At 46.7% G+C, this 25134-nt stretch overlaps 1 protein-coding gene across 1 annotated transcript in view; it reads left to right on the forward strand.

The window, feature by feature from the left end:
* The first annotated feature begins 16883 nt into the window (after window positions 1-16883).
* Window positions 16884-25134, forward strand: part of ATP6V1G3 (ATPase H+ transporting V1 subunit G3) — a 33836-nt gene continuing 25585 nt past the window's right edge. The window contains exon 1 of the mRNA XM_081010804.1: window positions 16884-16976. The gene's annotated coding sequence lies outside the window, so the exon portion shown is untranslated. The remainder of the gene's footprint in view (window positions 16977-25134) is intronic.

Genomic DNA, 25134 nt, shown 5'->3' on the forward strand with positions numbered 1-25134 from the left:
TCCTTGGCTGAAAAGACTCCTAAATGCATGTTATTTAACCTTATGTGCTGAAACCAACCAACAGCTGATGGAAACCAAAGTATGGCTCTTTACAATCAAGGCGTGGCTGAAAGTCCACTTTAGAACAACATCTAACTCCTTCTTAACCTCTATGCTTGAAGACCACATCTCATCCAAATGGTATAGAGCAATTCAAGACAAAATCCGTAGTTTGGGCATTTTTCTTGAGAGTCTTCAAGAATGTGATGAAAATCACATACAGTGGTACCTCGGGTTACAGACGCTTCAGGTTACAGATGCTTCAGGTTACAGATTCCGCTAACTCAGAAATAGTACCTTGGGTTAAGAACTTTGCTTCAGGATGAGAATAGAAATTGCGCGGCGGCGGTGTGGTAGCAGCGGGAGGCCCCATTAGCTAAAGTGTGGTACCTCAGGTTAAGAACAGTTTCAGGTTAAGAACAGACCTCCAGAATGAATTAAGTTCTTAACCTGAGGTACCACTGTATTCCAATTAATCAAGCAGCGGCTCTACGACCACAAAAGACAGCGCTTGTTACCTCACATTCCGAGATCTTGTTCTTCAGAGGCCTTAGGTATCACAACACTCTACGGAACTTGTGCCAAATACCAAAGGATATCCTCACGAGATTAAATGCTTTCCCTTCTGCAGTGACTAAAGGCAGATTCTCACACACTCCATATCAAGTCCGTTTGCATGCCTGCAGCCAAGAAGTACCAGATTCAATGGACCATGTTATGTACTGAGTTGAATAGGATCCAAACTGTAGCAGTCTGATTGGTCCTAGAACAATAGGATCCAAAAGGCAGCAGTCTGATTGGTCCTAGAACAATAGGATTCAGAATGCAGCAGTCTGATTGGTCCTAGAACAATGCAGCAGTATGATTGGTTGGCAGGAACCACCCAATCCTGCTCCAGATAGAAGTGAATCCACAACCTGATTGGCTTACAGTAGAATTCCAGAATTAGCCAATCATGTGCAGCCCATTGTGTAAATAATGTATATAAAGCAGATACTGTGAGGGGACATTTTATTCATTCCTCCTCACCACTATGAGCTGAATAAAGAGCATGAAATCACTTTGCGACTCTGAGTATATTTCACTGGCGACGAGGATGGGATCCCGCTGAGCTGACTGCCACACACAGCACCGCAGCACCGCCAACTGCCGCACCGCTGCCTCGCACCGTGTATCCAGGCTTCAGCTCCGGGGCACAAGGAACTCAGAATGGCAGCCAACAGCAGCTTCTCGCCATTCAACCCAGCATCTGGAGACTGGGAAGCGTACGCCTCCCGTTTCACCTTCCTCCTAGAAGCCAAAGGGGTCACCGACGAAGAAGACGCCAAGAAGAGGGCGATATTCTTCAGCGTCTGCGGAGAGGAGACGTTTGAAATCGCCCGGGCTCTCCTTGCGCCTGAAGACGTCGCTACTGTTCCATACAAAACAATAATGGAACAGCTGAAGGGGCACTTTTCGCCGCAGCCCTCAGTGGTGACTCGTCGAAATGCCTTCTACGCAAAGCGGCAAGCCCCTGGGGAAACCATAACTGGGTTTGTGACCTCTCTCCGCCAAGCCGCCCGGTTCTGCAACTTCTCAGAGCTGGAGAACATGCTTCGTGACCGCCTCGTCGGTGGCCTGAAGGATGAGAAGCTGCAACGGCGCCTCTACGCTAAGAAGGACCTAACGTTCCAGGTCGCTCTGGAGGAGGCCCTGGCAACAGAAGCTGCCGAGAGGTCGACCCAAGAGGCACGGCCGAGCCTGCCATCCCAACCGAGGGTCCACCATGAAGACCTCACCGACGACTCAGGATCCGACAGGGAGGAGGTGCACCGAGTACAGCAGCGCACTCAAGCAGCGCACAGACCACAGCTGCCTCGACGAGAAGGAGGGAACTGCGCAAGCTGCGGGGAGAGTCACGAGAGGAGGACCTGCCGTTTCCGCAACGCAGAGTGCAGGCAGTGCAGAAAATCGGGACACATCGCCCGGGTGTGTCGGGCTCGGCCCACCCGACACCAGGCATCAGATGACCAATCCAAGAGCCCCAGGTCCCGGGGCCCAACGCACCAAGGCAACTCGACGGAGCTCACGGACTTCCAGGTATACCAGTTGCCCCACCCCAACGTAGAGAAAATTTATGTAGAGGTACAGATAGAGGGGGCCCCATGCCGCATGGAGCTCGACACGGGTTCAACTCTATCCATAATCTCGGCAAGGACCTTAAGGAAACTGTGTCCCACTGGGGGTCCCAAACTCAGGCCGGCCCCATTCACCCTCCGGGACTTCCAGAAACGTAAGGTCCCCACAATGGGGGTGGGGACCTTCAGGGTGCAATACCGAGGGCGGACGCGGCAACTGGACTTGCTTGTGGTCAAGGGCCCCTACATTAGCTTACTGGGATTGGCATGGTTTGGACCACTGGGGCTAGCTGTCACCGGGGTGAACCACACTAGCTTACAAGTGGACGTGGACACCATATGCAAGGAATTTCCAGGGGTTTTCGATGGGAAATTGGGACAGTATACGGGCCCCCCCATTGCGCTACAGCTTGACCCCGCAGTACGACCGGTCAGGCTCAAGGCCCGCCGGGTCCCGTTCGCCTTGAAACCCCGTATAGACGAGGAATTGGACCGACTCGTAGAGCAAGGAGTGCTGGAGCCGGTGCCTAATGCTCCCTGGGAAACCCCAATCGTCACACCCGTCAAGCCTAATGGTTCGGTCCGCATCTGCGCAGACTACAAATGTACCATAAACAAGGCCCTCACGGCCCACGCATACCCAGTGCCAGTGGTCAGCCATGTCCTTGCCACCCTGGCTGGGTCGAAAATTTTTGGCAAGCTGGACTTGGCCCAAGCATATCAACAGCTGCCAGTAGATGAGGCCACAGCAGAGGCACAGACGATTGTGACGCACAGAGGAGCGTTCAGGGTAAAGCGGCTGCAATTCGGTGTCAGCGTGGCACCAGGCATATTCCAGAATATAATGGACTCTCTCCTTAAAGGGATTCCTGGCGTCACCCCCTTCTTCGATGATGTGTTGATTGCCGGCCCCACACCAGAGGAGTTTGAGGACCGCCTCCGCACCGTTCTGCACCGTTTCCAGACGGCGGGTCTCAAGGTGAAGCGGGAAAAATGTCTACTAGGAGTGCCTCAGGTGGACTTTCTGGGATTTATGGTGGACGCAGAAGGGGTCCACCCGACTGGGGACAAGGTACGGGCCATTTGTGATGCCCCAGCGCCCAAGAGCAAGACTGAACTTCAGGCCTTCTTGGGACTATTGAACTTTTACCATTCCTTCCTTCCCCACAAGGCGGCGGTAGCGGAGCCCCTACACAGACTCCTGGACAAGCGGGCCCCTTGGGTGTGGGGCCAGCGCCAGGAGGCCGCATTCCAGGCAGTCAAGGACTTGCTTGTCTCAAACTCGGTCTTGGCACACTTCGACGAGAGGCTGCCGGTGGTGCTAGCATGCGACGCCTCACCCTATGGCATTGGAGCTGTCCTGGGGCACCAACTCCCGGATGGAAGAGAGGTACCGGTGGCGTACTTTTCCCAGACACTCAACACAACCGAGCGGAACTACTCGCAAATCGACAAGGAGGGTCTGGCAATCGTAAAGGGAGTAAAAAAATTCCATGATTTCTTGTACGGGCGGCCCTTCACCGTGGTGACTGACCACAAGCCGTTGCTCGGCTTGTTTGCCCCCGAAAAGCAGACCCCCCAAGTGCTGTCTCCTCGCGTCCTCAGGTGGTCAATTTTCCTTGCCAGCTACCAGTATGCACTGATTCACCGACCTGGGAAGGCGATGGGCCATGCGGACGCCCTCAGCAGGCTACCACTACCGGAAACAGGCCCTGACCCAGCACCTGCACAAGAGGTTATGAGCCTGGAGCTGCTTCCCGACCGCCCCATTCAGGCACAAGAAGTTGCACACCATTCCAAGAAAGATAGGGTCATCTCCCGGGTCCTGGACTGGGTGTGGAGGGGATGGCCCAGCAGCAGCCCCGGGCCAGAATTCGCCGGCTACACAACCCGCAAACATGAACTGTCGGCCCACAAGGGGTGCCTGTTATGGGGAAGCAGAGTCGTTGTTCCCCAGCCCCTCTGCAAAAGGGTCCTCACAGCCCTACACGAGACACATCCAGGGGTAGTAAGAATGAAGGCCCTTGCCAGGAGTTATGTGTGGTGGCCGGGGATCGATGGAGAGATAGAGGCCTGGGTCAAACACTGCCAGGCCTGCCAAGAATCCCGCCCAGATCCCCCAAGGGCCCCAGTCCAGTCCTGGGAGTCCGCCCGAGCACCATGGTCACGCCTGCATGTGGATTTCGCTGGCCCCTTTCAGGGGAAAACATTCTTCATAGTGGTGGACTCCTACACCAAATGGCTGGAAGTCGCACTGGTACCGTCCACTTCCACGTCCGCAGCCATCCGGGTACTACGCAGGCTGTTTGCAACCCACGGGCTCCCTGACACTCTCGTCTCAGACAACGGGACTGCATTTACGTCAGGAGAATTCCAAACCTTCACAGCGCAGAACGCCATCCGCCACATCCGTTCGGCGCCGTTCCACCCTGCCACCAATGGCCAAGCAGAACGCATGGTGCGGACCACCAAGGACACCCTTCGCCGCATGACGCAAGGGGACTGGGAGTACCGCCTCGCCACATTCCTTCTAGCACAGCACAGCACCCCCAGCTCAACGACTGGCCGGAGCCCCGCTGAACTACTAATGGGTCGGCGCCTTGCAATCAGATTGGACCGCCTTCACCCCGATAGAGCTCAGGATGAGGTAGTGGTGGGGGAAGGCAGGAACCCCCGGACCTTCGAGGCCCAGGACCCAGTGTACGCAAAGAATTTTGGGGCAGGCCCAGCATGGGTACCCGCCACAATCACCAGGGTCACTGGCCCCGTGTCGTACGAGGTGCTAACGGATGGGGGGCAATGCTGGCGCCGCCACTGCGACCAGATACGGCGACGATTCCCGGGAGAAAACCAGGAGGAGGACAGGTCAGAGGAGTCCCAAGGGAACAGCGGGGCAGTGAGGCCCATAGAGCAGGAGGGGCCAGCAGGAGAGGCAGAATCAGTAAATACAGAGAGGACCCGTGAGGCCGAAAGGACACCGGAACCAGAACCACGACTGAGCGAGCCGGTTGCACCAGACCAAACAGCCGCATCACAGCCAGCATCCTTGGAACACGAGCCAGAACCCGGAGCCCGGACCAGGGAACACCCCAGGCCACAACGCACACGTAGGCCGCCGGCATACCTTGAGGACTATGAATGCGACCTCCCGGGCAGGACTGGAACTTAGAGGGGAGGGGTGTTATGTACTGAGTTGAATAGGATCCAAACTGTAGCAGTCTGATTGGTCCTAGAACAATAGGATCCAAAAGGCAGCAGTCTGATTGGTCCTAGAACAATAGGATTCAGAATGCAGCAGTCTGATTGGTCCTAGAACAATGCAGCAGTATGATTGGTTGGCAGGAACCACCCAATCCTGCTCCAGATAGAAGTGAATCCACAACCTGATTGGCTTACAGTAGAATTCCAGAATTAGCCAATCATGTGCAGCCCATTGTGTAAATAATGTATATAAAGCAGATACTGTGAGGGGACATTTTATTCATTCCTCCTCACCACTATGAGCTGAATAAAGAGCATGAAATCACTTTGCGACTCTGAGTATATTTCAGACCACATTCTCCTAGAATGCCTTTTACATAGCAGACCTCGGCAACTGATGCTGAGTAAAATGTTGGATCTCCGGCCTACAACTCTGAGAAGAAATCAAATGAGGTTTCTCCTGGCAGATTGGGACAAAGATACCACTGCTCTAGTAGTTCCCTTTTTAGCCAAAATTTTAACCGAAAGGGCTCCCAACGAACCATTCCTTCGGGAAATAGATTGGGCATAGCAGAACATCTAACTGTACACGACCACAGTGTGACCCTATAGCCCTTGGCAGCTTCACCCTTGTCCTTTTAATTATCCCAGTGATTTGAAACGTATTATCTTGTGATGCCAATAAAACTATTTGATTTGACTTGACTCCTAAATAATTTGATAGAACACTAATCATCTTGGATGCCTTCCTGCAGACAAGATCAGGCTCCATCCAGATTTCTGTCTGATTTGCAATGCATCATGGTTTCACAGTCATGCTCTTGGGCAATAGCTGATACCAACATCCTACTAAAACCAGGATGTGTTTGTCTTTGTGCCTTAGGATCTCCATCTGACAATACTGGCAAGCAGTCTGAGGTTTAATCAGGATTGGGGAATCTTTTGCCTTCCCTACCACGGTCAATCTTCCGAGAACCACATGACAATGGAGGGTGGGTCAGGCCAAACCTGTTTGAGAACAGTGGCAAAAGTGGGTGGAGCAACTGATGTGGTCTTTTCTTTGGACAGTAGTGTGTGTTCCAGCCACACACAAAAGCCAGGAGCATTATTACAGTTCAAGACGCAGGCCAGCTGGGCACAAGCACCCATGGGGGCAATAAATCAGGGTAGATAAGTGTGGTGGTCTGGGGAGAGAGGTTGTGGCCTAGAGACCGTCCTGAGGGTCAGAGAGGTCCAGAAAAACCACATTTAGGCCTGAGGCTCCTACCCTTCAGTTAATGTTTCCGTTGTATGTTGCTATCCTTTCATGGCAGGCCATACCTTTTCTAAATCCCTTCTTTTCCTTAAGGCATTCTGCTGGTGAGGTCTCTATATCTTGACTTATTTTCAGATCAAATAAGTGAAGATTACTGCCATTACTGATACCAAGTAAGCGGCAAGCACTCCTCACCATTTGAACCACCTCACTATTGCCTTGAGTTCTACCATCTGTTAAAGGTACATCGAAAAATAATCATCTGCAGTTGGCTTAGGCCAGGCATAGGCAAACTTGGCCCTCCTGATGTTTTGGGACTACAATTCCCATTATCCCTAACCACTGGTCCTGTTAGCTAGGGATCATGGGAGTTGTAGTCCCAAAACATCTGGAGGGCTGAGTTTGCCTATGCCTGGCTTAGGCACTGAACCTTAGGGGAGCATGGCGTTGTCTGGAGGGCAAGTATTGTAGTACTTTAACCCCTAATGTAAGGTTACAGAATGAGGACATTTCATTTCGCATAAAAGCAGGGAATGAAAAAGGTACTATCTAAGAATAAAGCCACAACATAGAAAAGTGAAAAATCCTCTTTAACATCTGCCTTAAGAATCTGGTAGACAGGTCTTACTAGCCAAGATTTCTGAGTATAACATCATATTGTATAAAGCTCCACTTAAGCAATAGGGCTTTAACTACGAACATGTAAACCGTATATTGTGCAATCGTGACTTCATTATTTAGCTGTTGGTGGTTTCTGATCATATGCTGATTGCCTAAACACTGGGGAAAAACAATCTTTTTTAAAAAAGATAATAGAATGGATAAGAAAGCTCTTGCATACGACAATCTTTCAAAACAAGGAAGAGTCAAATTAGCAAGTGGAGGAAAATATCTAATATTAGTGCCCCACTAATAGGAAACTTGTATAGGATGCACTCTTGCTAATCAACCAGATGTTTACAACTATATTTATTATGCTGATGGATAAATTGTCGTTTGTTTGTTTGTTTGTTTGTTTGTTTGCTGCATTTTCTAGCTGTCCCATAATAGGAGGGCAGCCTACAAAGCAAAAACACCCCGAACAAAATAGAAGAATAAAAATTATACAGCATAGAAGAATAGAAATTATAACAAATGATTTTTTTCCCCTTTGGGTGTGAAACTGTTGTGGTTTCTTTTTTCTTTTGCACGATGAAATGAGCTCCCATTGCTCAGTCCCAGCTTCTGCCAACCTAGCAGTTCAAAAGCACGCCAGTGCAAGAAGATACATAGGTATCGCTGCGACAGGAAGGTAAACGGTGTTTCCGTGCGCTCTGACTTCTGTCATGGTGTTCCATTGTGCCAGAAGTGGTTTAGTCATGCTGGCCACATGACCTGGAAAGCTGTCTGTGGACATACACCGGTTCCCTCGGCCTGGAGTGAGATGAGTGCCACAACCCCATGATCGCCTTTGACTGGACTTAACCATCCAGGGGACCTTTACCTTTTACCTTGTTTATTTTGACTGTGCTAGAAAGGTAATCACCTGGAACCAGAAAGGTCACGAAAATGGCACCAGGTGAATCTCTCTGGGAAGCCTATTCCATAACTAGGATCCCACTTCTGAAAGCGCCCCCTCCCTGGTGATCACTGCCATGCATCATTTGCCAAAGGAATCATGAAAAGGAGATGTAAATCTGGGTGTCTTCTGCATTTTGATAGCACCTGTGACCAAATCTCTGGATAACCTTTTACCACTGATCGATGTGAAAAAGTATGAGGAAAAGAATGGAACACCACAGAACTCCAAAGCATGACTGCCAAGGGGTCAAACAATATCTCACCCCAGTGCTATGTGGTGGAATTGGCCATTCAAGCAAGAGGGAACCATGACCAAATTGTGCCTCCCACATCCAACCCGATAAGCCTATCTGGAAGGATACAATAGTTGATGATATTGAAAGCTGCCAAGAGAATCAACAACTCAAACTCCACCTGTCTTTCTCTCAGCAAAGGTCATCCCACAGGACAATCAAGGCAGTTTCTGTTCCAAACTAGGTCTGCAAACCAACTGAAATGGATCTAGATTATCTGTTTCATCCGAGAGTGACAGGAAATGGCTAATCACCACTTTCTCAATCACTTTGGCCAGGAAGGGAATGTGAGCCACTGACCTCTGCTTGTTGATATCTTCTGGGTCCGGGCTACTTAAGTTTCTGCAGAAGTGGTTGAATTCACATCCCTCAACCTAGTGCCCCCACTATATCTTTTTGGGCTCCATCTCCCATCAGTCCCAGCTATCCTGGCCAATAGCCAGGGGTGATGGGAGTTGTAGTCCTTTTTCTGGTTAGCAAGAAGTTGGCAAAGGCTGGTCAGGTTGTGACTTATTTCCACCTTTCTCAGCAAAGCATTTACAACCTCCTGATCGATATGTACTGAAGTGGGAAGGGATGATATTCTTGTTTTGCCATTTGAAATTTGCACACAAAAATGACAAAACTGTTCTTTTTTCAAAAGTGTGCTTAGAAATATAAGAAAAATGTCTATTTAAAAGCTTTGTCAAATGGCAGAACCCTCACAGCATTGCTCTGGAGTATCAAAGTCTGATTTATCTAGTGTTCCACATGCAGGCTGATATGTGTGTTGTGCCCCGTTTCCTTCCTCTCTTTCAGCAATCAGAGCTTTGCATGAAGTTCCCCTGCCTTCGTAGTGCAGGCCATCTCAAATAAGCTTGGTTTGATTGCATGAGTTTCAGAACACAGAGCAGAAATGGGAGGAAAAATACCCACTTGATGATGTACAAGGCCCCGGTACATCAGCAGCTTATTTCCTCTTCACTTAAGATGTGGCTCTTCAGTCAAACTCTTTGCTGAAGCTAAGAGTCATTATAGCCAACCAGCTGTAAACTTGTGAAATGAAAGCCGCAGGGTTTCGGTTTAGCCTCAGTTGGGACTTCTGTGGACCAATTCAGAAGGGCACGGGGGCAGCCGACTCAACATGCTTCTGCCTTTGCATCAATCCCCTTATAGCTGGGGTGGAGAATCTGTGGCCCTCCAGAAGGTGGTGGACTGCAGCTTCCATCTTCCCTGACCATTGATTGGCCACACATAAATACAACCTGAGCCTGCTTATGAATTGGATCACAGCACCAGAACCCCAGAACGCACCAGCTTATTCCACAGTGGTAGCATCAGCATCCTTTCTCTGCAACCTCTCCTGCTCTGCAGGGCAAATCCTAGCTTAACTGTTCCCAGTGTGGGGAAGTGCTGGGGGTGCCGTAGCAGGGTTTCACAAATATTACTCTAAACCGTAGAGAAAGAGTAGTACCCTATGGGCTGTGATTCTGAACTCTTTACCGCTGGTGGAACGAGTGTTGAGAAACGCTCTCCCTGCTGAAATACAAGTCAACGCATCAACACTGTAATTCTTCCAGCTCCTGAAAATACACCTGTTTGAGGAAGTATTTCCCTGAACTGAACTTGTGATTCCATTGTTATGACCGTTTTAAGCTTTTAAAAAATTGCTATGCTTTTCAATTGATTCTTTTATTGTGCATTTTAATTAAGGATGTTTTAAAGTCCCAGTGGATCTGTTATTGTGTATTGATTTGATAGTTGTTGTGCATGTATTGATTTTGCAGTTGTAAACCACTTGGAGGCCATTTCTGCATATACAGTTGTACCTCGGTTTCCGAACTGCTTAGTTCTCAAATGTTTTGGCTCCTGGACACTGCAGACCTGGAAGTGACTGTTCCAGTTTGCAAACTATTTTTGGAAGCTGAATGTCCGACGGGGCTTCTGCAGCTTTCTGCAACCAATCAGAAGCCGCACTTTGGTTTTCCTAATGTTTTGGAAGTCGAACGGACTTCTGGAATGGATTCCGTTTGACTTCCAAAGTACGACTGTAAGTAGTATATTAATTAATTAATATCAGCGGTTATTAATCTGTCACGGCTCAAGCACACATACAAGGCAACAGCTGATGCCATCGTCGAGAAATAATGAAGGCACACATAAACACATCTTTCTTTTTTGTTTGTTGGACTGAATGTAGATTGAATATGATAGGAAGGAACATAGCTACTAATGTGTAGGTTGTTTTTGTTTTTTTACAAAGTGGTGGCAGAGAGCCAGGATAGTAAAAGGCTATTTAAAATGATGTGTAGTGGGGAAAGGCAAACCAGAAACTGGGAAATGAAACACTTGGAAACTGCAGGCTGTGCTTCTTGAATGCTGTGATTTTATGCTCTCCTATCATTTCATTTCATTTTATTTTTTGCAATAAATTCTCAAAGAGCTCTGGCACAAAGTTTCTTTGCAACTGAGAGATGCATTTAGAGATCCGTAACAGTGGAATCCTGTATAATTGCAAGAGAGAGTTTGGGTGGATCACAATTAAACGGGCGAAAAGGAACACAATTAAGCATGTTTTTTAAAAGGGTTGGGGTTTTTTAAAAAAAAATACTATAAGCAAAGTTATAAAGATGGTCAGAATATTATTGTGATTTGCATGCAGATTAAATCATCAGTTTCTTCAGGTAGGGCTGGGAAAGACTTTCATCTGAAATCCTGGTCAGTCTGTTTAGACATCGCTTAGCTAAGAACATAAGAACTGTTTCCATCCCAGGTGGTTGTTTTAAGAACTGCAACTAATGCTTGAGCTGTTTTTCCCCAACCACCTCCTCCTCTTCCTTCACCATACCTTTTTCCTTGTGTGTCATGACATTCAGACTGATCACCTAAAGAACAGGGGCTGTCATATTACTGAACCTAGTAAGCCCCTGGGAGCTCTTTTAGGCTAGAGCAAGGTAAAAAGACTGATGCTAATGTAGGAACTGGGGGCTATGTGTAGTATATAGAAACCATGTTCGAGAGAGGTTGCTTAAACAGTTTCCCCCTGAAAATGTTCCCAGGGTCAATTGAAAGCAGGTGTGGGGGAACTTTTGCCCTCCAAATGTTACTGAACTTCCATCATCCCTAGTCAGTGGCCATACTTGTGGGGCTGCTGGGGGGGGGGGATAGCTTTGTGGGGCAATACATTTTCAGGGAGGGTTGTTTGACACAAAGAATCATAGAACTGTAAAGTTGGAAGGGACCCTGAGGGCCATTTAGTTCAAACTCCTGCAATAAGGAGTTAATCATCCCAGCCACCAACCAACACACACATCCCCTGTTAGTTTTGTTGATGTGGACTGGAACTGAACAATGCTTATTTTGGAGTTGGCTGCGCTGGGAGCATTTAGTTTGGTCTTTACACTTAGCCACTTAGAGCGGTGCTTTTTTCTTTTCTTTTCTTGGTAAAAAAATGAGGTGCCAGCACTTGTATATCGGTAAGAGTGCCAGCACAAAATGGCTGCCATGGGCAGCAAAAGATAAATAAATAAGTGCCAATACTTTATATTGGTGAGCAGGGCTGGCCCACCCATGAGGAAATTGAGGCTTCTGCCTCGGGCAGCAAGATCCACAGGGGCAACAGATTCTGATGTAGATCTTTTCCGCCCCTTGTTCCTGATGTAGATCTTCACTCACCCTTCTTCGCTGGTGGGGAGTGGGGCGCCATTCTGTGGTTTGCCTCAAGTGTCAAATTATCCTGGGCTGACCCTGCTGGTGAGTATTATTACAAAAAACCCCTCACAAAACCCCTTCCTGCTTATGAGTAAGCTAAGAGATGACTGCTTAAGTCTGAGATGCACCATCATTTCCATTGGTTCCTACCCACAAGCATCAGGAAGCACTATTTGCATATCTCACTATGTTTCCTGTTTCTACTAGTCTAGCGGTGCTATACTTCAAAAGATGTACAGCATCAATTTTCTGTCTCTGTTACTTGGGGTACGAATACTGGTTCTTCAGCTGGGAGAAAATATTTACTGGCAGTGGCAAACACTTGTAAGAGGGTGAGAAAAGCAGGGTGAGGCGAACGTCCCCTTTAACCTTTGCAGCAGCAAAATTGTTATCAAAGTCACTTAAATCACACAAATGGAGTCCACAGAAAAAAGAAACTTATAATGCTTCACTGGGTAAACTGAACAAAAGCAGTACACAATATAATACGCAGGGAGGTGTTGTCTTAGTAGTTCAGGCCTTGTTCATAACAGAAAGATATTCGGCATCACATACAGAGGGGAAATTCCCTCAGAACTAGCAACCAATCAGAACTCGAGTCAAGGATTATACAGTTCTGGCTGGTTGCTTGGCAACACCTACACCTACCTACCTACGTATCTACCCACACCTCTCTCTTGGTTGGTTGACCAACTGTAAACAGAATTAGCCCTTGGGTTACTATAGGAAAGATCCCTGCTATTGTACTTCCAACAAAAATGGCATTACTTTGATATTGATATTGATATTGATAGGATATTGCTTTTTGAAAAACAGTTTGCTTAAGAAACTTGTCAGTGCAAAACCTCAAGCAGCTTAGACCAGGGGTGGGGAAACCGTTTCAGCTCAAACACTGCATTTCCTTCAAGGAACCTTTTGGAGTTGATGGTGTACGGAGTCACAATGCAAGAAGCATGGTTAGAGTTTACATTCCAGCCAGGCAAGCACAGGGCAAAGCTGGGTTGATGATGGGTTTGACGGGGAGGGATGTGTGTCCTGCAGACAGTTCCAAGGGCCATATAGACAGCTCTGGGGGCAGTGGCAGACATTGAGCTCTCAAATTTCAGCAGCACCTTGTGAGACATTAAAATATAGTGCCCACACCTCTCACAGCATTGTTCTATAGCATTGTTATGGTGCCCCCTGCAGCGCGGCCAAACCAATTGTGCTACCGTAAAACCGCCTCTGCTGTAGGGTTTCCTCTCCCTGTTTTAGACCAATGAACCGTCCAACAACAAAATAATTGCACGTTTGCTTGTTACCGAGACAATGGGAAAACACCTTTTCCAATCCATCACCAGCTCTAATGCTAATGCTGATCTTACAAGCATCCCCCTTCATGTCGACCCAAACCCTATGGCCCTGTCCACAGTTAATCGTTCCAAACTGGAGCATAATTCCGTTTGTGGCATTAGAAATAAAGTCATCCCAGAAGGCAACATACAATTTTGCTTATCCTTTGACCACATGGATCTCATAGGTAAGCTTCTATAGCTACTGCTGCCTTCCAAACCTTTTTGGACCAACAGCCTACGGGCAGCTCAACAGAACTTTCCCAGTGCCTAGCAGCATTCAAGGGAAATCATACAAACAGAATTACCAAACTTGTCTTTTGTTTACAATTGTCTTTCTTGCTCCTGGGGCCAAGGCATGAGAAGAGGGCCTGCATCTCTTGCCATTGTGTTTTCTGGTTTTCTTTAAAGAGCCACGAGGTACTGATATTGATACTTCCATTACAGCTTTTGGCTGAGGCAAATGAAACCTGACTTGTGTGGTAGTAGCTCAGACAAGGAAAGTCAGTGCCTCTTTGATAACTGGAGGTTCAGCATTATTATAGTCTGTGGAAACTGGGTTCAATCACAAGCAAGCCGTTAAACAGTGGCTTGAACAAATATATGAATAAACAACTGTTGGCAGAGCCTTACCAGTGCCTGGGACCAGAGCTGCATCTTAACTGATTTACGATAAAATCAGGTCTGTGAATTACCCATTCTTAAATTGTTTCTCTCCCACTCTGTTGGGAAAACAAAAGATACATTGAAGGGCTCCTGCTACCAACACCTTTGTTTAAAATTGTCAGACATCATGGAGCCAAATTTGCACTTTTGTTAAAGAAACACCCTTCCTGTCAGAGCAACTGCCCTGTGGCTCCTCAAGGTGTGACAAGGAGAATTGTCCTCCTGTATATTGTTTTAAAGAAGAATAAGTTATTGATGGTGGTGTGTGTAAGTCTGGCTCCAAAACTCATAAACACCTCATGAGAATCTTGAGAATCCTGCCAGGTGCTGAAACAGTTCCTTATTTATTTAATTATTATATTTGTTAACCACCCTATAACATGGTTTTGGGGGCACTGTTCAATAAAAATTTTAAAAGAATTTTAAAAAGGCAAGAATACATCTAAATACCACAATAAACAGCATAGTGTGGCAGTGTTGTTGTTGTTTTTAAAAAATCCTAATAACAATGGCTCTCAGATTCACTTAGTTGTAGGGAAAGCTGAAATAAACTCGTAAGAACTAAAAATATAAGAGCAGCACAGCCATGAAAAAAGCCAAGGCAAAATATCAATATCAGCCTTACACAGTGCTAATTAAGAGTGAGAGGATGTTAAAAGAAGCCAAATATGCCCAGAGGAGCAGGAAACTATTTGCCTGTTAATAAACATGGGTTTTATCCAACTCAGTTCTACTTAGAGTTTCATGGGTTTCCCCTGAGCATGACTAATGCTGGATGCAACCTCAAGATCGCAATCCAAACTAACCATATCCACTCAGAAGTAAGTTCCACTGAATTCACGAGGACATATTCCCAGGTAAGTAGGATTAGGATTACACCCTAAGAGACATAACCAAGTGAGTTCTAGTCAGAGTAGGCCCACTGAAATGAATGGACCTAAGATAGTTATGTCCATTAATATCAACAGGTCTACTCTGACCGACTGGCTACAATTTAACATAGAAGCAGCAGCGGAATTTATACAGCATATGTCAGACTTTCAAAGTGCGTCACATATGAAGTATTACAGCTGCGTGTCATCTCCATCCTGAAGTCCCCTCACTCTGTATCCATGGATGACATCCCGCAACACCTTCGAATACATCAGGGATGGGGTACTTCAGGTCCAGGGGCCAAGTAAGACTCTCCAGGCCTCTCTTGGAACTTCTCTAGGCCACACAACCTCACCAGCCCTGCTTTGCTCCCTCCTTGAGTATTGTGATACGAATTTTGAGGTCTTAGATATATGGTAATGTTCATAAGTGTACCAGCCAAGCATGTACATAGATCACCACAGAAAGACCAACCTGGAACCATTTTGATTCCTAAACTGAGCAAATGTTTTCTCTGCAAGGTCAAAGTGGGAAACCTCCCATTGTCTCTTTCCTCACAAATCCTGTCTTAAGGGCACATTTAAGATATGAATAGGGTGTGAACCTGTGACCTGGCCCAGGAACTAAGTATTTATCATTACAAAAGACTGGCCAGACTTCCCAGGCAATCCTATCAAGTAACCTGCCAGACAGGAGATAAACAATGACAGGAGAAAAACAACATTCAAATTTCTGTTGTAGACCACCTTTTCTGTGATGTTTGTGGGGGGGGGTCTTGGGTTACACCCCTTCTGTGATGCATGTATGATGTATGGAGGGGTGGTCTTGAACTCCAGGGCAGGGAATTTAAAATCTCTATATAGGGGCAGGCACACCTTGGTTCTGGGTTCCTCCTCCTTTCCTGCGGGTGAGGGGAGCACCCTGTTGCAACAGATCAATAAAGATCAAGCTTACTAGCTGCTTTGCTTCTCAATATTCTCTGGTTGGCCTCTGTTATTTTCTCCTACCAATAGGGAACCTACGTAAGGACTCTATATGGGCTCTTGGGTACCCCATAAGGGAAAAGGGCAATTTTTGTTTACAACAGTGTTTTCGCTTCGACTGGCTGGATGAAGAAGAGTGGTGGGAACTTGCCTCCCATGGAGGGATCAGAAGATGACGTCTGGAGCCTGGTGGTGGGACACTGAGGAGCAGTCAGCAGAAAGGATGAGATGGGAGCTGATAGAAACAGGAGACGTCAGCAATGAAGGAGGGCCTTCTGGGACAGGATTAGAAGCTGAAAGTTGCAGCGTGTGTGCAAGCAAGCCAAAGAATGGCCTACAGGTCCATGATGCAGTTCCACGGCTGAAACTAAGCAGGTTGGGTCCTGTAGTAGTAGAAGAAGAAGAAGAAGAAGAAGAAGAAGAAGAAGAAGAAGAAGAGTTTGGATTTGATATCCCACCTTTCACTCCCCTTCGGGAGTCTCAAAGCGACTAACATTCTCCTTTCCCTTCCTCCCCCACAACAAACACTCTGTGAGGTGAGTGGGGCTGAGAGACTTCAAAGAAGTGTGACTGGCCCAAGGTCACCCAGCAGCTGCATGTGGAGGAGCGGAGACGCGAAGCCAGTTCCCCAGATTACGAGTCTATCGCTCTTAACCACTACACCACACTGGCTCTCACTGTAATCGCTCTGAAAGGGATTGAACCCGAGATCCATATATAAGGCACCCTGAGCTCTGACTTTCCCCAAACTGTTGCCTTCCAGGTGTTGTTGAACTATAATTCCTATCATGTCTTACGCTGGCTGGCTGACTGGCTGGAACTGATGGAAGTTGGAATCCAAAACATCTAGAGGACACCAGGTTGAAGAAACCTGGTGGAATCAAATCAGTGACAGACCAGCCACCCTCATATCTGCGTCAGAGACAAAGGAGCATGAATGATGTGCACCTCTGCTGATTCAAGCAGCCGTGAGTAGCCATAAATTTCTTTTTCCCTGATTATAAAAGAAAGGAGAGGAAAGAGAAAGGGGACATTTCAAGCATGCTGATTCAAACAAATAACAAAGATTAGCTCCTTTGATTTCAATTGTAGTAGTGACACTCTATCTTTTGGCACAATCACGAGGCATTAGCTCTTTGTGGCTTCTGCCCATGGTGTGTTTTGTTATCTGCTTTTTGAGCACATTTAAAATAGTATCTCCAGGAGGAGTGGGGTGGTGGTGGGGAAGAAATAAAAGAAGCGGATGAACAGGTAGCTCCGTTTAAGCAGTTCACAAAGATGAGCGCTGCACAGACAAAATTCTGTTGCTGTTGAAATCAGTGGGAGCTTGGCTCCCGACTTCAAAAGATGCACAATTTTGCTCAGATTCTTTTTTGTGTGTGTGCTTTTTTTGTTTTGTTTTAAAGCAACCAAATCTTTATTTATCCCACAATACTTGTGGACCACGGCGCTGTTCGCTATTTTTATGTTTCTCATTTTATGCGGGAACGGCCTGAGGATGTTTTAGAAAGAGAACAGGGGAGAAGTGGAAGAGAGGCTTTGAAGTCATTGTTCCAGGACTCAGCAGGGAGCTCAGAATACTATCAGCAACCCCAACCGCCAGCAACACGCGCTCACAAACTGACGGTATAACGGACAAATCTGGGGTCTCTTCCCTGATGTGAAACTGCCTCTAAGGAGTGAATAAAGAACATTTCACTAGGGCAGGGGAGTCAGAACAAATGCATCCAAAGTTTTATATTAAAGCCACAGCTCTAAATTTTGTTTGGTGGTGATGAGGGATGTCTTCCAGTGAATGGTTTGCAGTGTCGTGCATACAATCAAGTCTATACGCAACTTGAAATAATTTAACAAGAATTTTAGACTGGTGGGGGGAGCAAAATGCCATGTTTATTGAATTCAGCTCCGAGGGGCAGGTGAAGGGCAGGGCTGCCCTGGGTGGGGGAAAAGGGGGAGCGGAACACAACACAAGGAGTCTTGATTAAAAAATAAAAATGCTTTGTGCATCCATGTCTAATCTTGCCCCTTTCTAAAATTTATGTATTGGGGTGTTTTTATTTTTGTAAATCTACCAATGAATAAAATAAAATCAGGATTAAGGGGTTTTCTGAAGAAGAAAAGGAGTTTGGATTTGATATCCCGCTTTATCACTACCCGAAGGAGTCTCAAAGTGGCTAACATTCTTCTTTCTCTTCCTCCCCCACAACAAACACTCTGTGAGGTGTGTGAGGCTGAGAGACTTCAGAGAAGTGTGACTGGCCCAAGATCACCCAGCAGCTGCATGTGGAGGAGCAGGGAAGCGAACCTGGTTCACCAGATTACGAGTCTACCGCTCTTAACCACCACACCACACAGTGGAGGACATGTGTGCTGTGTCCCATTGGTGTGGTTGTGGTGCCACTCATCTTTCTTCTGCTCTATGGTGGGGATGACAAAAAAATGGAAGGGTCAGGGAGGGTGAGTTGGGGGGGGGAATGTCCCTATTTTCATCTGAAGAATGTTGGAGGCTCTATGGCACATTCTCACACTTTTGCCCAAAAAGTTTGGCCAGCTCTGCCATACAGCAATTCTGTAATGCAGTCAGTTTTATCCCTCAAATTACAGCTGAGTGTCAAGGACTGAGACTGAAAGTTGTTTGCCTAAGGCCCCCTTGTGTGTCCACAACCGAGGTGAAATCTGAACCTGTGTCTTCCCAATTCATTATTCAGCGGACTGCGCTATACCATTTCCCATTAATGCGCTATGAAGGTCACATCTGGACTCCGTTTTTTTAGAAGTGGCACTTACAAATTGATTCACAGATGCTTTTAACTTGGTTATCACATTGCTTGAGTGCCTAACAGCACTTGACTGCTCACGGTTGAATGTGTGGGATTACTCCATTGAAACGCATTGTGACAGGGAGGACGTGAAGCGTCAGACCCTTCTCATGGTGCTTGACCTGCAACAGCTTGTTTACATGTGCAAAGTTGCCATTGGAACCTGCAGTCAAGTGGTGAACCAGTCCTCAGGCATGGTAGCTGCATTTAGACATATGTGGTTACATTGAGGATCCAAGATGGCTGCCGAATGCTTGAAGAAGGGTTTTGAGCTCTAAGGCCAACTCTCTCCCATTTTATTTCTTAACTCCTTTTAGTGCTTCACTTTGTTGTTTTAATTTATTGTTTTATCTCATTGTTTTATTGTTCTAACTCCCCTAAACTGTGAGGCTGCATGAAGCTGGGCTGGGCTGAGCACTTTGCTAGGCAGTGCCAAACGCAAGGTCGAGCCAAAGTTTACAAGATACTAGTTATAAATTTCAAGGGACGCGGATGGCACTGTGGGTTAAACCACAGAGCCTAGGGCTTGCCAATCAGAAGGTCGGCGGTTCGAATCCCCGCGACGGGGTGAGCTCCCATTGTTCAGTCCCTGCTCCTGCCAACCTAGCAGTTCGAAAGCACCTGAAAGTGCAAGTAGATAAATAGGTACCACTCCGGTGGGAAGGTAAATGGCGTTTCCGTGCGCTGCTCTGGTTCACCAGAAGTGGCTTAGTCATGCCGGCCACATGACCCGGAAGCTGTCTGCGGACAAATGCCGGCTCCCTCAGCCTATAGAGCGAGATGAGCACGCAACCCCAGAGTCAGTCACGACTGGACCTAATGGTCAGGGGTCCCTTTACCTTTAGTTATAAATTTAGACATATGCTGTCCTTCAGTCCTTCTACGACTATGTACAGGCCCGTCCCTGTCATTAGGCAGAATCGGGCACCCATTTCAAGCAGCAGATGTTGGGGAATATTGGGAAGCAATCGTAGACATTCCTCTACAAGCCCAGAGGCATTTCCCAAGATGCAGAACAGCTGTATATGCCACATGGCAGGCCCTACTCTCACTAAGCTAGTCTTCGCTATCACATATGGTGGAGGATGCTGTCCCGTCAGCTGTGCTGAAGTCAGATTCAATAGCTGCTCCAGTTGGCAGCTATTGCAGCAATCCGTACCAGGGTTGGCTCAAGACATTTTGCTGCCTGAGGCAAGGGACGAGATGGTAACCTCCCCCAAGGCACACTCAGAAGCCAAGTGGATTGCCTGTTGAATCTTACTCTGATAAAGGTGAAAGGAAAGTCTCTCCCACTGCACTTGAGGGCAGCCAACTAGCATAGGGGGTACAGGGCAGGCCATGTGGCACTCACAGCTCTGTCCTCTCCCTGTCCCTCAGCACCTGCCACCTGAGGCAGCTGCCTTACTCTGCTTCATTGTAGGGCCGGCCCTGTTCTGTGCATTGAATCCTGTCATTTACCTCAGGAAACAAAATGTCTTGGGCTGGTCCTGAAAGAAAACTATTCTAGGCTGCAGGATTCTCCCGGTTAATTCCAAGAGCTGGAGTCCGTAGCTTCAAGCAATTGTTAAATGGAGTTTAGCATTACATTTGTAAAAGAGAGTCTTTCTTGAATAGGAAAAACATAGGGAACACAAGCAAAAATTACACTTCTGAAAACTGGGACTGTTTGGCAGATGCATCGCTTCTTGGGATATAATAGGGCACCATTTTCCTCCACACCCTGTGATAATCCCAATTAGCGTTGTTTCCGTTCTGCTGCAGTTTGTCTTCTACCAAACACTGTGCTTTTTGTCTTGCTGTTGACTGTGGCAGCACTACAAAGTTTACATAATTACAATGCCACTGTGTTATTTCACTCCATTTATTTCAATGCAAGGGAGATGCAGTGCAAACAGGGGGAGAATTTAATCAAGGAAGTATCATTTGCAGACTGAAAGCAACAACAACAGTGAATACCACTTATATTTGCCGGATTTACTTCTCTTCTGGACATGGGATGAATAGGCTAACATCGGCAGTTTCTGCTTCCATTTCTGTTTTTATTGGAATTCTCCAACAACCCTAATTACTTCAGAAAACCTGAGATTGGCGAGTTATCCTGTTAGCTCATTCTAAAATATTATTTAAGGCAGGTTTACAACCACCTGCATTAGGAGCCGAGACTTGGAAGAGGAAAGAATATCATCATCAAAGTTAAAGAGTAAGGTTCCCTTCAGGGCAAATGCATGTAATTGAAAGATCTTCCATTTGAAGACTTGCCATGGAGAAGAGTCAATGGGGTTTCATTTAATTTTGCAGAAATTTCAAGTGCTACCATTGTGCAGTCTTTTTTTATGAGGAATTACTTTGTCATAAGCACAAAGCTTCCTTTAAATATAGATGTAATCTTTTGAGCTTTTCAAAGCAACCCATTTCCCTTTGTGAGACTTCCATTATCACCTGTCATGCCCTGTATGAGAAAAGATTTAATATCCATGATTGCTGCTACCTTTGACTGCTAAGGCAGAGCAATGCAAATACTAATGATGTTCCAAAATGGTTATGCAGCACAGACAAAAGATTCATGGGTGACACATATGTGGATAGTGTCATTAAGCCAGTTAGTCACTAGGTGGCACTGGACTCAGAGGAGTGGGTGGAGTCTGGCTAGAATCAGGATGTTCCTGCTACAGTTCTCTTCTTGTCAGTTTTTCCTATCAGATTGCAGCATTATTATTATTATTTTGAAAGGATGCACAAAAGGGTCATATACACATTTCTCCTAAGATATGAGTACCAGCTGCAGTTTCTGAACCATCTTAAAAGGCAGTCCCATATATGATGAATTGCATTAATTACTGAGCACCATGAAACGGACCCCCCCCCCCCAATTTCACCACCTGTGAATTTTGGGTGCAACTGTGGATCCAGTTTTAATATTCCTTAAAATTAATTTAATAAGAAAGCAATGCAATTGATCGTTACGCCTTCCAGTTCTCCTTTCCTTAGCCCAATGTTTCCTTCATTCGCTAATAAGAACTAAAAAAAATAGTTTCATCCACTACGAAAGCAAGCAAAAATAGTTTCCTAACCAATGTTCAAAAATTCTCTTTTCTGAGTTCCTCCCAAACTGTTAAAAAATGTCAATCCTCTCCCTGGAGAATATTTGGCAAATTTCATCACCCACAAATGATGCATTCTGAGGAAAAATTTTAATTAGCCCTACATTTTAGTGGGGCTAAATTGGAGGCCGAGCAATCCAAACTCCCTTTATGCCAGGCTGGGTGGGTGTCTGTCTGGCCAGCCCTGCCAGCCTCCCACTGGCTTCTGCCCATAGAGTGATGCCAGCGTTACTCTGCTGGTGAGGAGGTTCCCCTTCTGCCCACTGAACATACAGGTAAGCAGAAGTGTTGCCCAAATGATTATCCAGGGTGAGCCTCCACCTACTCATCACTTTAGTGTTGTGGGTTAAGCCACAGAGCCTAGGGCTTGCCAATCAGAAGGTCGGTGGTTCAAATCCCCGCGACGGTGTGAGCTCCCGCTGCTCTGTCCCAGCTCCTGCCAACCTAGCAGTTCAAAAGTATACCAGTGCAAGTAGATGAATAGGTACCGCACCTGAGGCATTTTTGTTGGGGATTGTAGGGAAAGACCTGCCAAAAAAGTTGAAAAACATCTTCATGTATGCGACAACGGCCGCGAGAGTTCTGGTAGCACCAGCATGGAAGACTGAAGAAACCCCAACTAAAGAATCATGGCAAGAAAAATTGATGGACTATGCAGAACTGGCAAAACTGACATATATGCTACCGGACAAGGACAACTGTGAACCCTTTACAAAGTATGTGAAGACGCAACAAAGCAAACTGTGTGGGTTTTGTGTGGGAGGGGAGAGGGAGGAAAAATGGGGGGGGACAAGGATGATATGTTTTTGGATAATATGTCTTGTTATAATTTTGAATTTAAAAAAATTAAAAGAAAAAAGAAAAACAAGATAAATAGGTACCGCTGCAGCAGGAAGGTAAATAGCATTTCTGTGTGCTGCTCTGGTTCGCCAGAAGCAGCTTAGTCATGCTGGCCACATGACCCGGAAGCTGTATGCCGGCTCCCTCAGCCAATAAAGCGAGATGAGCATCGCAACCCCAGAGTCATCCGCAACTAGACTTAATGGTCAGGGGTCCCTTGACCTTTACCTCTGCCCACAGGGAAATGATATTTATTTCTCTTTCCTCCTCCTGTGCTGTCCCCCCCCCCCCTTGAGCTATCCTTCCTCACAGCTTCAGTAGCTTCAACCTCCCATCCCCACTCCCCAAGCTTATGACGTTCTGGAGTCTGCCCTAAATGTTCAGCTGATTGTTTGGTTTCTCTTTTTGCAATACTTATTACAGGTCATTTTGCAATAACATCTACACCCAGAGAGAAACAAACACACACACACTTTCTTGGAAACACTGCAGTTTTTGCCAAGCACAGCTTTTCTGTCTGTTGAAACTTTTTTTATTATTATACTGTAACTATCAACTTTTATATTAAATGGCAGTAAGGTCCCACAAGGCCAATGATATGCTGGTTGTTTGTTAAAGTCACCATCTGGTGGGCGAACCCTGCTGCAAGTGAATTTCATTTAGTAAGAATAAAAAGGCAGCGCTGAAATTTCAATTTCGTTGCACAAACTGCTGTTCTCCCTATGCTGGGAGCTGCAAAATCAGATCCAGCCTTATCGTGTCTCTCACATTTGGGATACTGTCGGTCCCACCTCAACAATCTTACAACTATTGTATGCCCCTCACAGATCTAGAGTCTACCCAAAAGAGCAGAGCAATTTTAACCCCTGATTTCAGCATATCAAGCTATGGAAGTACCTTAACTAGGCTGATATCACTGTGACGCAGAAACAGAGAGAGAGAGAGAGATGTAGTTATATCTGCTTTGTGTGTACATAAAGCACTGTAAGGCAGAGACACAAACGGCAAGGTCAGCCAATCCAGTGCCCTTCAGATATTGTTAGACTCCACTTCCCATCAGCTTGCATGGCCTATGACCAAGGATGAGGGGCGCTGTAGTCCCACAAAATCTGGAGGGCATCATGTCTCTTAGCTATGCACCGAACTGTTATTGTGCTTGTGTGGAAGAAGAGGAGGAGTAGTAGTTTGGATTTGATATCCCGCCTTTCACTTCCTTTAAGGAGTCCCAAAGTGGCTAACCATCTCCTTTCCCTTCCTCCCCCACAACAAACACTCTGTGAGGTGAGTGAGGCTGAGAGACTTCAGAGAAGTGCGACTGGCCCAAGGTCGCCCAGCAGCTGCATGTGGAGGAGCAGGGAAGTGAACCCGGTTCACCAGATTATAACTGGACCTTCCTGAGAGTTTCAGCTTTCCTTATACAGTGGATGCTCGGGTTGCGAACATGATCCGTGCGGGATGCACGTTTGCAACCCGCAGTGCTCACAACCTGCAGCAGCACGTCTGCACACGCACGGGTTGCGATTTGGCGCTTCTGTGTATGCGCAAAGCGTGATTTAGCGCTTCTGCGCATGCACGACCGCCAAAACCCAGAAGTAACCCATTCCAGTACTTCTGGGTTTCGGCGGTCCGTAACCCCAAAAAAACCCAACCTGAAGCGTCTGTAACCCGAGGTATGACTGTACTGGTTTTGTCAAGGAAAGCACAGCAATGTAAAATATACCCATATCTCTGCTACCAACTAGGGAGAACTGTCCATGCTTGTAGATCTAGGATGGTAATGGGGGAAGCACTTGCGGTCTAATTAGGTTAGAAATGGCCCTTCTGCAAATGACCCCAGAAATCCTCAAAGGTATCATACTCAAATGGAAATTCAAAATGAAAGCAATTAGCAAAGTCTGTTTCTGGCAATAATTGGAATTTACAGGTCCCTCGTAAGGTAGAAGCATCTATTCCCTCCTTTCAATGCCCCCCCCCCCCCGCCCTGCTCACACACCTGAGGAAGAGATTGTTGTAACTTGAAAGATACCAACCACGTTATGACAGTATAGGGTCCTAGTAATTTTGGGGGGGGGGGGGTGTCCCAGTGGATTTTGTTCTCTAAAGCTGTCTGGGTCTGCACTCCTCCTTTCAGCACCAGATATATGTTAATCCTGGTATCAGTCTCACCAGCAACACCCTCCTCAGAGCCATGCCATATCTTTTTATGGTGCTGGTCAATATTGATGCTGACCTTTAAAGCCCTCAGCCCAGTATAACTGAAGGAGCGTCTCCATCCCATTGCTCAGCCTAGACACTGAAGTCCAGTTCCAAGGGCCTTCTGGTGACTCCCTCACTACGACAACTGAGGTTACAGGGAACCAGGCAGA

Source organism: Podarcis pityusensis, assembly GCF_964106645.2.
Source record: "Podarcis pityusensis genome assembly, chromosome: 6".
Taxonomy (NCBI): domain Eukaryota; kingdom Metazoa; phylum Chordata; class Lepidosauria; order Squamata; family Lacertidae; genus Podarcis; species Podarcis pityusensis.